Raw genomic sequence first — 12923 nt, forward strand, 5'->3', positions numbered from 1 at the left:
AGGACATAATAATTGTTAGAAAAATTAGTTGCAGTCTGAGTGAAAATGGAGGGGAATCTAATATGTATAGTCTTGAGATCCTGGATCCCAATTCTTATGGTATATACAGACTGAGAAAATGTCACATTTCTGCAGATTAGTGTCCCTGAAAAGTCCTAGTCTCTACCACAAGGTGGGCCTTGTGTGCTGTCTGTCAATGCTTTCACTTCTCTGTGCTCAATGATTCTTCCATTCTTACTTTCCAGTGTTCTAAACCATCACCACTTCCTTAATTCCCCTTCTAAATCCCATTCCTCAGGGCCTTCCACAGATAACCTTGTTTCCACCACTTTAGGAAGCCACTATGCATTTTCTCCCTCAATGTCCTACTGATCCTAGCCACCTAAAAGATACACACATCCATATCCATATGTACTTACATTGTTTGAGTATATTTGGTTGAGTTGTATACTTTCTTCTAATCAAGATCAAATCTGCCACATGCAATTTTCTCCTCCCTACCTTTCTTTGTTAGTTTAGCTTCATTTTTTTAAAATCCAAAACTTCCATCTTGCTTTTCCCAGCAAATCTATCGATTAACTCTTCTTTCTAGTGTCTTAATCTCTTTTGCTTGACTGGATGTAACCATAGTTTATTTAAAAAAAAAAACAAACAAAAAAAACCTTTGTTATCTTATTCCCCTCCTCAAAAAAAAAAAAAAAATTCCTCACCTGGCCATGTTTTCTTTTCTGGCTCTTCTCTCTGCTTATCTTCAGTCTTGCCTGAATAATCTTTATTCCAATTTGCTAAAACAGTAGTCAACATTTACTGTCTCAACTTGCCCATCTCTGGCCTTTGCAGTCTGACTTTTGCCCTCATCACACTTTAAAGTATTCTGAAAAAACATGATCATTTACTTCTAAATTCCCAAATTCAGTAGCTACTTTTTAATACACTTCTTTTTTATCCTCTTTGCTTTTCATACTCTCAACTACCCTCTCTACCTTAAATTCGTGCTCTCTCTTGGCGTCTGAAAACCATTCATGTGTTCAAAAAGTATTTGAACATCTATTACATTCCATGTACCATGCTGGTTGATATGGATACAAGAATGAGTAATTTCTTTCCTTTAAGGAAAGAAATTATTATTATTAGTTACTTCCGGGCAAGACATAATAGGTAAAAAGAGAATTATAATCTTACATGTTAAGTATACACAGTTTAAGATGCCGTTCAAATATCATGCAGGCTACCTTTCATGATCACCTCTTTTGTGATCACTCTTTAGAGACAAGATGGCTACCCTCTCTCAAAATTTGGCTTGAGAATGATGGTGCCACACAGGCACAAGGAAGGTTTGAAAATGTTTGTTACTTACATAATCAGCTTTCTGGGGATAGTGGGTGGGCCTCCTACCCTCATAAAAAAAAATGATTTGAAAGACCAAGAGAAGGAGACTAGCTTGAGATTTTTATGGTGGTTAGCGGGTGTGGCTAGGGAAAGTGTTCTTGAACCTCTCATAACAAAGAAAGAAACACTCAAGCCTTCCTATAAGTTTGCCCAGATGTGGGGCAGAGGGGAAAAGAAAGGTGTTTGGTTTAAAAGCCGCCAGCAGTAGTCAAATAATGGAGTTAGAGTCTTTATTACAATTCACCCAATTTACATTAGATGCCTACCTATTCCCTCCTCTAAGGTTACACTGACAGTATTTCATGATACCTTTTCACTTGTGTCGTTTTAAAGGCATCAGCTATATAGTAATCATTGTTGTATCCCTGGTTCATTAAATGTTATGTTTAATATGTGTTTGTTGAAGAGATGAATGAAATGATGCCAATCCAAATTAACACTATGTAAAGATATTAAAAACCTAGGAATTAACTAAGGAAAAGAGGTTTGCATCTATCTTCAATGGACTCAGAAGATCAGTGTGTTTAGGACAGAATAAACAAGGTCAGTAACTTGAAGTAAATCTGGAGAGGTAAATAGAAATTTCTTCATGAAAATGTTGCTGTCTCTACGGAACAATATAAGCCTGCCGGTTTCCAGTCACAATTACACTGCAGTGTCCTAACCTTGACTCCCAGAGAACTAATCTCTAGTTTCAAGTGGAGTAAGTAGGTGTCTCTATGATGACATCTGAGAGGGAATCAGAAGTTTCAATTCTCCAAATACCTTGCCAATTTGTGACGATTCTCAAAATTTTTACTGATAAAACTCTTTTCCAGCAAAGCATTAATTCCATATATCATCAGTAAAAATACTATAAAATGAAAAGAGAAAATTAAGATATTAACTTGCTATTACAATTGACTATATTTTATTGCCTACCAAAAACCCTGACTTGCTTGGGTAAATAGAACTTACACATTGGATAAACAGAAACGTGATCTTTTTTTAGTAGTCAGTTGTACTGTGTTAATTATCCATTTCTTCTTAACAAACTACTACAAAACATAGTGAATTATCATTTCTCATGATTCTATTTGTCGGCTGGATTCTGCTGGGCTCCCCTGGGTTCACTCATGTTGCTGCATCCAGCTGGTGAGTTAGCTGAGGGCTGGGTTCACCTGGGATCACATGGATGGCTGGGCTTCTTCACAAGCCTAGAGAAGTCATAGGATTCCAAGAGAATGAAGGCAGCACGTGCAAGGCTCTTAAGGCCTATGCTCAGGAACTCAAAAAATGTCACTTCCACTACATTTCTTCCACCACAAGGCCAGTTAAATTTTAAGGGAATGGAGAAATAGACTTTATCTCTGGATGGGAGGAGTGGCAGAGCCACTTTGCAAAGGGATGTGCATAATGTTTTAACCATCAAACAATGTATCAGAGTCTACCTCTGGTCACACAAATTATTCACATTCCTTCAACATGCAAAATATGCTCACTCACATCTAAGGACTCCAAATTCTCACCCTAATTATAGCATCAGGTTTTGAGTCCAGTATCTCATAACCAGTGTCTGGCTCTGTGTGGGTGAAGCTCCTCAGGTCCAGTTCCTCAGGTGCAGCTTCTTTTGATTCTAAGAGCTGGGAACTAGAAATACAAATGATCTTCCAGGCACACACCGCAGTATACAATGGTAAGACAGGGGCAGAATAACCATAATAGACACTCCTATTCAGAAAAAAGTAAGAATGGAGCAATGGGAATATTCAACACCCACATCTTGCTTTCTAATTCTATTAAGCAATAGAAGGAACCAGAGCTCCTTGGAGAGACGACTGGTTCTAGTCCATTAAAAAAAACCTGAAAAACTTAGAGGGTCAAAGACCCCCAGTTCATTTTCAAAATACCTGAGCAGTACACCTGAAAACTGTCAAGGTCATCAAATGCAAAGACTAAGATACCATCACAGAGGAAACAGAAGAGTCGTGATGACTGAATGCACTGTGGTATCTTGCAAAATATTCTGAAACAGAACATTAGGACAGCGGGGGAAATAGTGAAAATGTTCACAATTTAATAATGAAACACTGTGGAGTTTCATTATTAGTAGTGTTATTACTATATTACTATATTGTAATTACAATACTCGTTCCTTAGTTGTGACAAATGCTTCATGGTTGTGTATAATGTTAATAGGTTGGGAAAGTAGATGAGGAGTATATGGGAATTCTTTATTATCTTTGCAGCTTTTCAGTAAATATAAAAGGAATCTAAAATTTTTTAAAACTTTAAGAAAAAAAAACCAAAGAGACTAATAGTGGGAAGCACATAGCAGTCATGATTTTCTTGTAATTTTGAAAAACAATTGGGTACATGTCACCAGCTTTCCCTCCTCTGGGAGCAAGGCAAGTTCCTTAATTAGGGTCAAGTTCTGCAGCCTGGGAGTGATTCTCAAATCCATTGTTCTTGGATCTTGACTTCAGCTTCAGACTTTTTGGTTCTGCTGTCTAAGAAGTCTTCTCTTTTTGATAGAAATAGCTGCTTTTGCAGTTGAGTAGCTGTCTTAGCCTGCATTATTTTTCACAGAAAGTTAAAGTTCCAGAGGCCTTTTTTTTCCTGTTTCCATTCCTTTTGGTCCAAGGAGGCAGGGTTTGCATCAATATCATTCTCTTCAAATTGTCATGAATCTTATTGGGGTTGACGCCATGCCCCAAAAGTGATATAAGTAATTCTTTTTTTTTTTTTTTTTTTGTGGTATGCGGGCCTCTCACTGTTGTGGCCTCTCCTGTTGCAGAGCACAGGCTCCGGACACGCAGGCTCAGTGGCCATGGCTCACGGGCCCAGCCGCTCCGCGGCATGTGGGATCTTCCCGGACCAGGGCATGAACCCGTGTTCCCTGCATCGGCAGGCAGACTCTCAACCACTGCGCCACCAGGGAAGCCCAGTAATTCTTTTTGGAACAGATCTCTATCTACTTTGATCATCTAAAACTGCTGTGGGACAACACACTTGATTTTTAGAAAACCTTTGACTGATTAGGGGTCAACTAGTCACCACCTTTAGTTTTTCTGAGATCTTAGCAAGGGGTTTTATAACTTCATATTTAAATAGATATTTATATTTATATATATTTATAGATCATCTCTTACATGAGAATCTTCTACAGGATGGAAATGTGAATTGGTTTTATATTTTAACCAAGCAATTCTTAGCTTTTCTATATCTCCTTTACATTCTGCTTTCAAACTGAACATTTCTCTCTTAACTCAACTCTCCTTTCCCTCACCTTACAAGATGCACCTACAAACAAAAACGAAAACCAAATGGCATTTTCAGTGCTACCTGACACTCTCCTTAGCCAGATCCATAAATTCATTTTCTATATTCAAATTCCTGCAGACAATATTCTCTGTTGTTCTGCCACTATGTAACTCAGTTGCATTCTTACTAGTCTCCAACAACACTTCCTCACTTCTCTTCCAGCCCCCACTAATAAGCCTCCTTCCAGCCTCTATTTTCTCCTCTCCCCGACCTGACAACTCCCACTTCCCAATCTGTGACCTAAACAACTAGTTGTCTCACCTTGTTGGAGGACAGAGGGAACAAAAAGTGCCCACTAAACTGAGCATCATAGCCATATAATCAATGGGTCAGTTGGGTAACTTACAGAGTGAGATCAAGATCAGGCAGACAATGATCCAGAAGCATTCACAGCTGCACTCCACACTACCAAGTGGCCATTGGGATAATTTCATAGTTAACTTAGGGTATGGAGGTGGGTGCTTGGAAACAGAATGTACATTCCTAAGTCAAAGTTTATGAATTGATAACTAGTCTCGTGGGCACTGGGAATATGTCAGTGAAATTTTTTATCATTGTTTGGGGACTAATAGACCATAGAGGCTACTTGATCCTAATGATTAACAAACAATATATATTAACTACAATGCCCTTGATGACAGAGAGTGATTTACTCACAATACAGTCTTGAGTAGAGTCAGTAAAAGGACAGAAGAAACTGTAAGGGCCCAAGATGGTGTTAGTTATGCTAACAGCCATACATGCCCCATCTCATGAATTTCATAGCAAAATTCTTTGGTCAGGATATCCACATAGCATCCTATTTCTTTCCATGATTATGAGTGGAAAGGCACATCAAGGAGAAACAAATTAAAAAAAAAAAACTAATTCAAGCCACTGTTGATAAAACAATATAACATGTCCAGAGATTATTCTCTTCTTCACCTTGACCAATGTTAAGAGGAGGCAAAATCAATATTGAAAGTGACAAAGTAATTGAGGATATAAAGAGCTGGTTGTATTTCTAGGTTATAAGATACACCTGATTGATTCATTTTATAAGAGTGTTGGAAGGTGAAGATATTGAATAATACCCTCCTAAGTGAGAAGAAAATTTGATACCAAAAAATGAGGCAGGCAACTCCATAAAATGCAATTATGAAGATTATTGTGGGTAACTTAAATATAAGGAGGATTGGGCTGACGATGGTCCAGAGGCATTTTGCAGCTGCACTCTGTGCTGAAAAGGGTACAGGTGTATCTAAAGGGGTCAAAGCTAAAAGTAGAATCTGACTATTAGGGAGAGACACATCTGCACCCCCCACCAGGGGTCTCATGGCCACTATCTGCATCAGCAAAAGGCATTCTTCAGTTTTCATATCAGATAAAGGCAGAGTAAATATTGATAGGGAACTTATCTGGCTTGGGTACATTACTTATGAGTAGGCTAAAGCTCAGTCATGTGGAAGGGGGTGGGGCTAGGACTGCGGCCGAAGGTGGAGCTGACAAATTGGAGTCAGTGTGGTTCAGCCACACAGGAGTGTGTCTAAAATGTTAAAGGGTGAAATATAAATGATCATTTATTGATTACCTCCTGTGTCAGCACTGTTTTAAATACTTTAAAGTATTATAATAATTTAATACTTAAAGCAATGCTACGATGTAGAAAATTTTCCCCAAAGTTCATCTTTTTAAACTCTGGTTAAGATGACCAAGAATCTGAATATTCTTCTTTGAAAATTCCATGAATATCCACATTTTCTCCTCTGTTTTAATCTTCATGTGTATCTATTTATTCTAAGGGCAAAATTAGCTGGATTTATACACAATTTTGCTTTAGTTTATGCTTTTTCCCCTTCTGTATAATTGGTTTATACCTAGGGTTACTTTCTGAAAGTTATGGAGCTATAGAGCTTGAAATCATTAGTTTTCAAAGCATAAGGACAAATTCAGAGATAAAAATCTTAGACTATCTAGGAGACAAGATATATTTAAGAATCTCTTATGTTCATTTTTCCTATATGTATTAAATAAAGATGGGATTGGGAGAAAATATGATATAATATTACAATGCTGTGGTGTATTAATGGTTTTGTGAAAACATTTTATGTAATTTTTTTCCTAGCATAGAAATATGCTCAGTTCCAAAAATATGGGACATGCTATATCACCAAAAAAAATATTTAGAAGCCAGTATGCAAGTAGTCTCTATTTCTTTAAATTTCCCCAATATCCCAAAGGTCAATGACTATGAGGAAGATAGTAGCATAAGGACATGACCTAAAGTCACAAATAAATGATGTATGGGAAACAATATCAAGTAGTCACACTATATGTGGTTCTGCTTTTGGCAGTGGAAACTGTCCCAGTCAACTTGGATTGCCATAACAAAATACCACAGTCTGGGTGGCTTAAATAGTAGGAATTTGTTTATCAGAGTTCTGGAGCTTGAACGTTCCAGGTCAAGGTGACAGAAGGGTCGGTATCTGGTGAGAGCTCTCTCCTTGGGTTTGTTTGTTTCTTTTTTTTTAAATAGATCTTTATTGGAGTATAATTGCTTCACAATACTGTGTTAGTTTCTGGGGTTTTGATGTCTGCTTTCTCACTGTGTCGTCACACGGCCTTTCTTTGGTGCCTACCATCAGAGAGAGAAAGAGGAAGCAAGCTCTGTGATGTCTCTTTTTATAAAGGCACAAATCCCATCATAAGGGCTCCACTCTAAAGACCTCGTCTAAACTCATCTAGACCTCACCTAAACCTCCTAAAGGCCCCACCTTCAAATACCATCACATTGGAAGTTAAAGCTTCAACATATGAATTGAGGGGGGGGCGGTGGGGGAAACAATTCAGTCCATAGAAACTTCATTGCTTTCTCTTGAAAAAAAAACCCAACATATATCATAGTAGCTTAAAGTTAGAAACCTCAGTAAAATAGAACGATTATTCCTTTCAGGTTCTAACCAAAGCCCCATCTAACAAAGCCCCCTTATCTTTCATGTGGCTTTAACCCATACTGAGGTATTAAAACAGGGTGAGATTTTTATTCCTTGGGCTTGTATACAGCGAGAGCTATATATTGCGGAAGCTATACATCTTGCCTTTTCCTTTCTTGATCTACTTTACTCCAAGTTGCTGAGGAGCTACTAAGCTGAATGTAGCTGATGAACACTTGAGAGCAGTAGTGGTAAAGCAAAACTGAAAAGGATTGTGTATTGGCCAAAATTGTGAAAGATTATTTAAAAAAAAAAACACAAAACAATCTTAAATGTGTCCCAAATTGATGCTATGAATCTGTGAGATTGTCAAATGGGCATATAATGGATAAGGTCATGGTCTGAAGTCCTACAGAATTGGCTTTGGATTTTACCATAGGCATTTATTAGTTGTGTGGGCAAGGGCATATTGTCCTCCGTAAGCTCACAGGAAGATCATTCATTAAATGAGATAATTAATGCAAGGCATTTACCACATTCTTTCATCTAATGAATGTTTATTGAGTACCAACCATGCACCACATTCCTTGTTATGTGCTGTGTATTGACTGGTGACTGAAAAGGAGCTGGAACCTGACCTTAAGATGTTTTACTGCAGTAAGACAAAAATAAGGCAAATAAATACTTACAAATTGAGAAAGTGCCCTGAGGAACTAAGCAAGTCACCACCATGATAGAGAATAACACAGCTGGAAGGAAGAGGGGAGAGGAGGGATTGGGAAGGAGGCGGGGAGAGGAGGGATTGAGTGAGACAATTGGGAACCTAACGCTTATTAGAGGAGATGATTTTTAAGTGAGAAGTCATGGAGAAGAGGGAGATACCCCCAAAAAAGCAAGTTTAGGGTAGGTGAAGCTGACACAAGAGGACTCCAAAGAGGAAAACTCAGCTGCAAGAAAAATCTCAAGTGTTAAAACATTGAAAGGACAACAGTATGGCTTGGGGGTGATGGTGTGGGTGTTGACAACAGAGTCTGGCATGAATGAAGCATTTACAAATGCTTTTAGCTTTTATTCTTGACATTTTTATGAGAAAGAAACAAGGTAATGTATGAAAACCATCTAGTAGAGTGCTTGAAACATATTGGGTGCTCAATCAACAGAAGTGATTACTATCTTTTATTATTTTTAACAGTACTAGTGGCTTTGTTATTTTCTGAAAAACAGATCTCACTTCAAGTGTCCCCTTTTGATAATGCTCTTATCTGTCTGTCTTTCTGTCAGTCTCTGTGACTCTCCCTATTGCTTTTATACTTACCTTCAGAGCATTTATATTAAGCTATTGTATCCTCTAGATATTCCACACATAGTTGGTAGTCTCTGTGGAATATGTGTTTCTCTAATACATTTATATTATTTATTCCAACCAAAGATTTTTTGCTTTATTTGCTAAAACATATTTTAGAGAGAAATGACTAAACAAAAATTTAAAATCAAGTTAGTTTGATAAGATACCCTATATTTGGTATTGAGAGCAGTGATCATTACTGTGATTATCTGGAAAAAAAATAGAAGCTCTGCTCTAGTGAGTGGGATTTGGGAACCCCCAAAAGTATTTGTCTCTCTCCAGCTTATAGGGAGGCCTGCTATTCTCCGCAAGCTATCATGAATGAGTGATTTGAGATTCTGGATTCTTCAGAGCTTCTTCCAAATGAACAAAAGACAGTCATGCTTGGAGTATTGGTGGCATTTAGTCAGCCCTTTAATGTGATTCTAATGGTGTGTGTGTGTGTGTGTGTGTGTGTGTGTGTGTGTGAAAATTAACAGTAAATTCATTATGAAAACCCATTTACCACAGGGTTGACACCAGCAAAAGCCTGAGGCAGCTCAGGGAATTCTAGGACACGCCATCTGTTTCAGTGAACATAACTCAGATCTTCCACATCCGTGCTCGCTCACTGGGGCTTAATAGCTTCTTGCACAGCTCCTTTTTTCCTCAGGACATACACATTCAGACACAGAAAACCATAAAGGCCAAATGTCTTCTTTAATCCTCTGAGGTTTAGCTAGCTAAAAGGAAACTGTCAAGAGCCATAGCAGCTGGCTATGTGAAAATAAAATAATAACAATAATAATAATAATAATAATAATAATAATAATAATAATAATAAAAGAAGAAGAAGGAGAAAGAAAAGAAGTTAATTTGCTGATTTAATTCATTTAAGATTCTCTTTTTCTCTGTATTGTTGCTTTTGTGTCTGATTTTTATGCATATTTAAAATAGAAGGTATAATTTGATTATACCTACATTGTTATGATTTACTCTTCAGAACTTTGCTGAAGTGTAAATGGCCTCACATACTAATTGGGTGTGCTTCCTGTGGCATGCATAAACTGACTTAGAAACTAACATATGCTGTTATTACTCATAATGGATCAGCTTTGTCTGAAATATTTGTGCCCAAAATTACCATTTGGCATGTTTCCAAATTCAAATCCACCTTCTGCCCTGAGATGAAATTCAAGGATTTGTTTTCTGTTTTATATATTTTGGAGAGGCTGCTTTCACTGCTGCAATAAGGCGTGTTCAGTGTTTACATTATAATGACTATTTATGGAGGTTTAATATGTTGTTGCAAATCACATCCGACGGAAACTTGGCAAGTGGTGCAGAGATGTGGGACCACATTCAACTATATTTAACATCATATAAGGCAGTTGATCTTTTGAAAATCTATGGTGTTAAATGATATTTAGCATAATCTTACATACTTTTTTCATCTTTTGTTTTGTAGAAGTTAAAAATTGTTCTGAGACTTACAGTAACTTTGCCAACAATTTACTAAGGTGAAGGGGCAATGAGAGAATCTAAAATCAACCTACTTGTTTTTTAACTGCTAATGCTTTGTGGATTGTTATTGGACTTTTGTATTTTTGTATCATCATTTACCACATCATCCTGTTGCTGAGTAGAAGATGGAAGAAGAAACTGACCTGGAAAAAAACATGTGTAGATGAGAAAGGGTAACACAATAGCCAAAATGAAATGGTCAGTCTGTATTACAAGAGCAGTTTATACTATACTATACCAGTTAAATTCTAAAGTCTAAACTTCTAGACAGGTAGGAAGAGGAGAAGAAGGTTCTTCATCATTTCATAAACTTTAATTTGTAAAAAGGTCGAATCAGAATTAGATTATGTAAACAATAGCATCTCCAGTTAGTGTTTAACTTCAAAGGAAGATTGTTGTTTCTTGAAAATAACATTGTCAGGGAAAGCAATTGGCCAGGGGCCCTGAGTGTCCCTGAATATTCTTGCCATGTGTATAAACTGCAAGGTTTATCCATCTCCTGATTCTGAGCAGTCTTCATAGTTAGCCACTTGGGCCACTAAGCAGGTTCGGATGACCACAAAATGGCCTCATTCCCTCGTGGAGTAGGACTGGCTTGTTTGCTGCTTGCTCAAGGACTGCTTGTCCCTTGGCTCTAGGTATCCATTTGGGCCCATGCTGTTGCCCATAGGACTTGGGGACCTGGGATCTGGCACCACTATGCTGATGTCCCTGCTGTGTGCTCTGCTGTGAGTGATAAACTGTCTCATCTACATTCGGTGTCTATGGAATGGTAGCAAGTTTGTTCCCTCCCTTCCTATAAGGTTGAGATTCCTCCCTGACAAATATATTTTGAAAGATCCTCCCTGCCATCCAAATTTTTCTCCTAATTATTTAAAAATTGTACATTGGTAAACGAAGTACAATAAACAATGGAGGTTATTTTACATAGATAATACAGACACCACTCTTATTTTTAAAAATCATTGTATAACTTTTATTAGAACAGGGTTAAAGATATCTCCCATTTATTGGTGTCTATTATGTACATTTTTCTCAATATCCTTATAAGGTCAGTATTATTATTATTACATACCAGGGAAGTTAGATGTAGCTAACTCAATAACTTGGCCATGTCAGATAGCTTTTAAACCCAGTTCTGACTGACTCCTAATCCAGTGTTCACAAAGTCTAAATTCAGCTGCCTTAAGACGAAAGACTGCTTTAAATAGTTTATATTAGTTTTATTTCCTGATATAAATTTCATGTGCTAAAACATTTATTCTCAGGAATTCAGTCTTTCACTTCCTGGTGTGGCTCTTGTACCCTTTTCATTTTATTGCTCTGTTGTTCTGAAATCATAAGTTGTACATAAGTTATACATTTGAAATAAGTCATAATTTGAACAAACTTCACTGTCATCGGGCCTAGGCTGTTTCTAATAAATAAGGTAGATGTTTCAAATAAACTTGATTGTTCATATTAGTAAATAACTAGATAGTCCCCAAAAGGTTGAAATGATTTTAAGTAAACTGATTTATGATGCATTTAATTCACCTCAATTTTTTATACAATAGGATCTAGTTTTGCCAGACTCCTTGATGCTATAGATAAATGAGTAGAATCTAGGTTAAGTGAAGGGCCAGATGGTCTGAGGTGGATAGGGTGGAGTATATTTGGGTATATTTGATATCTCATATTTAAGATTTTTCCAGTTGTAATGCTACTACAGTAACATAGTGACAATAAATAAAGCAAAACCAGCTGATTCTACTATCAGACTGATTAAATTTATAAAACTTTACTTACTGTCAAATCCTCTAACTGCATGCAAATAATTAATACATGATTGAACATCTATTGGGGCTCTGTAGTATTTAAGCCAAAACTTCAGAAACAGACTCTAAAATGTACTGGGGGAAATAGCAGTGGTGGACACTTTTGTATACTAATAAGTATACTTCCAAAACATCGTTTTGGAGAATCACTATCTTCTGTGCTTAAAATGGGAAAGTTTTGAGTAGTTTTAATTCTCAGGCTAGTGCCTGAAGAAAGAAGTGGAAGTTCTAGTTACGTAAGATGGAGTCTGACTCTGCATACAGAAATAGCCCAGGCTGGCCTGGTTGATTGAATCTACAGCCCTCAGGCATTGCAAGTAAGAAGAAAGCAGGTCTAGGCTCTGTGGGATCTGGAGCTTAAACTATGGGAAGTGACCTCTCAAATCCAGGAAAAGATTATGAAATTAGGTATAAAAATAAGTATTTATTTATACTGAGAAAAAAGTTAAATAACATTTTTTAAATGTAACAAAACTGACAAATATCACAAACACCACCAAACGTAGAAAAAAATATTATTTTTAGTTAATTAACTTCTGGATTCACTTCCATATTTTTTTTTTCCCACACCCCGAGGCACACAGGATCTTAGTCCCCTGACAAGGGATCAAACTTGTGCCCCCTGCATTGGAAGCACAGAGTATTAAGCAATGG

The sequence above is a fragment of the Mesoplodon bidens genome (genome assembly GCF_964165515.1).
Source record: "Mesoplodon bidens genome assembly, chromosome: 16".
In the NCBI taxonomy this organism is placed as follows: domain Eukaryota; kingdom Metazoa; phylum Chordata; class Mammalia; order Artiodactyla; family Ziphiidae; genus Mesoplodon; species Mesoplodon bidens.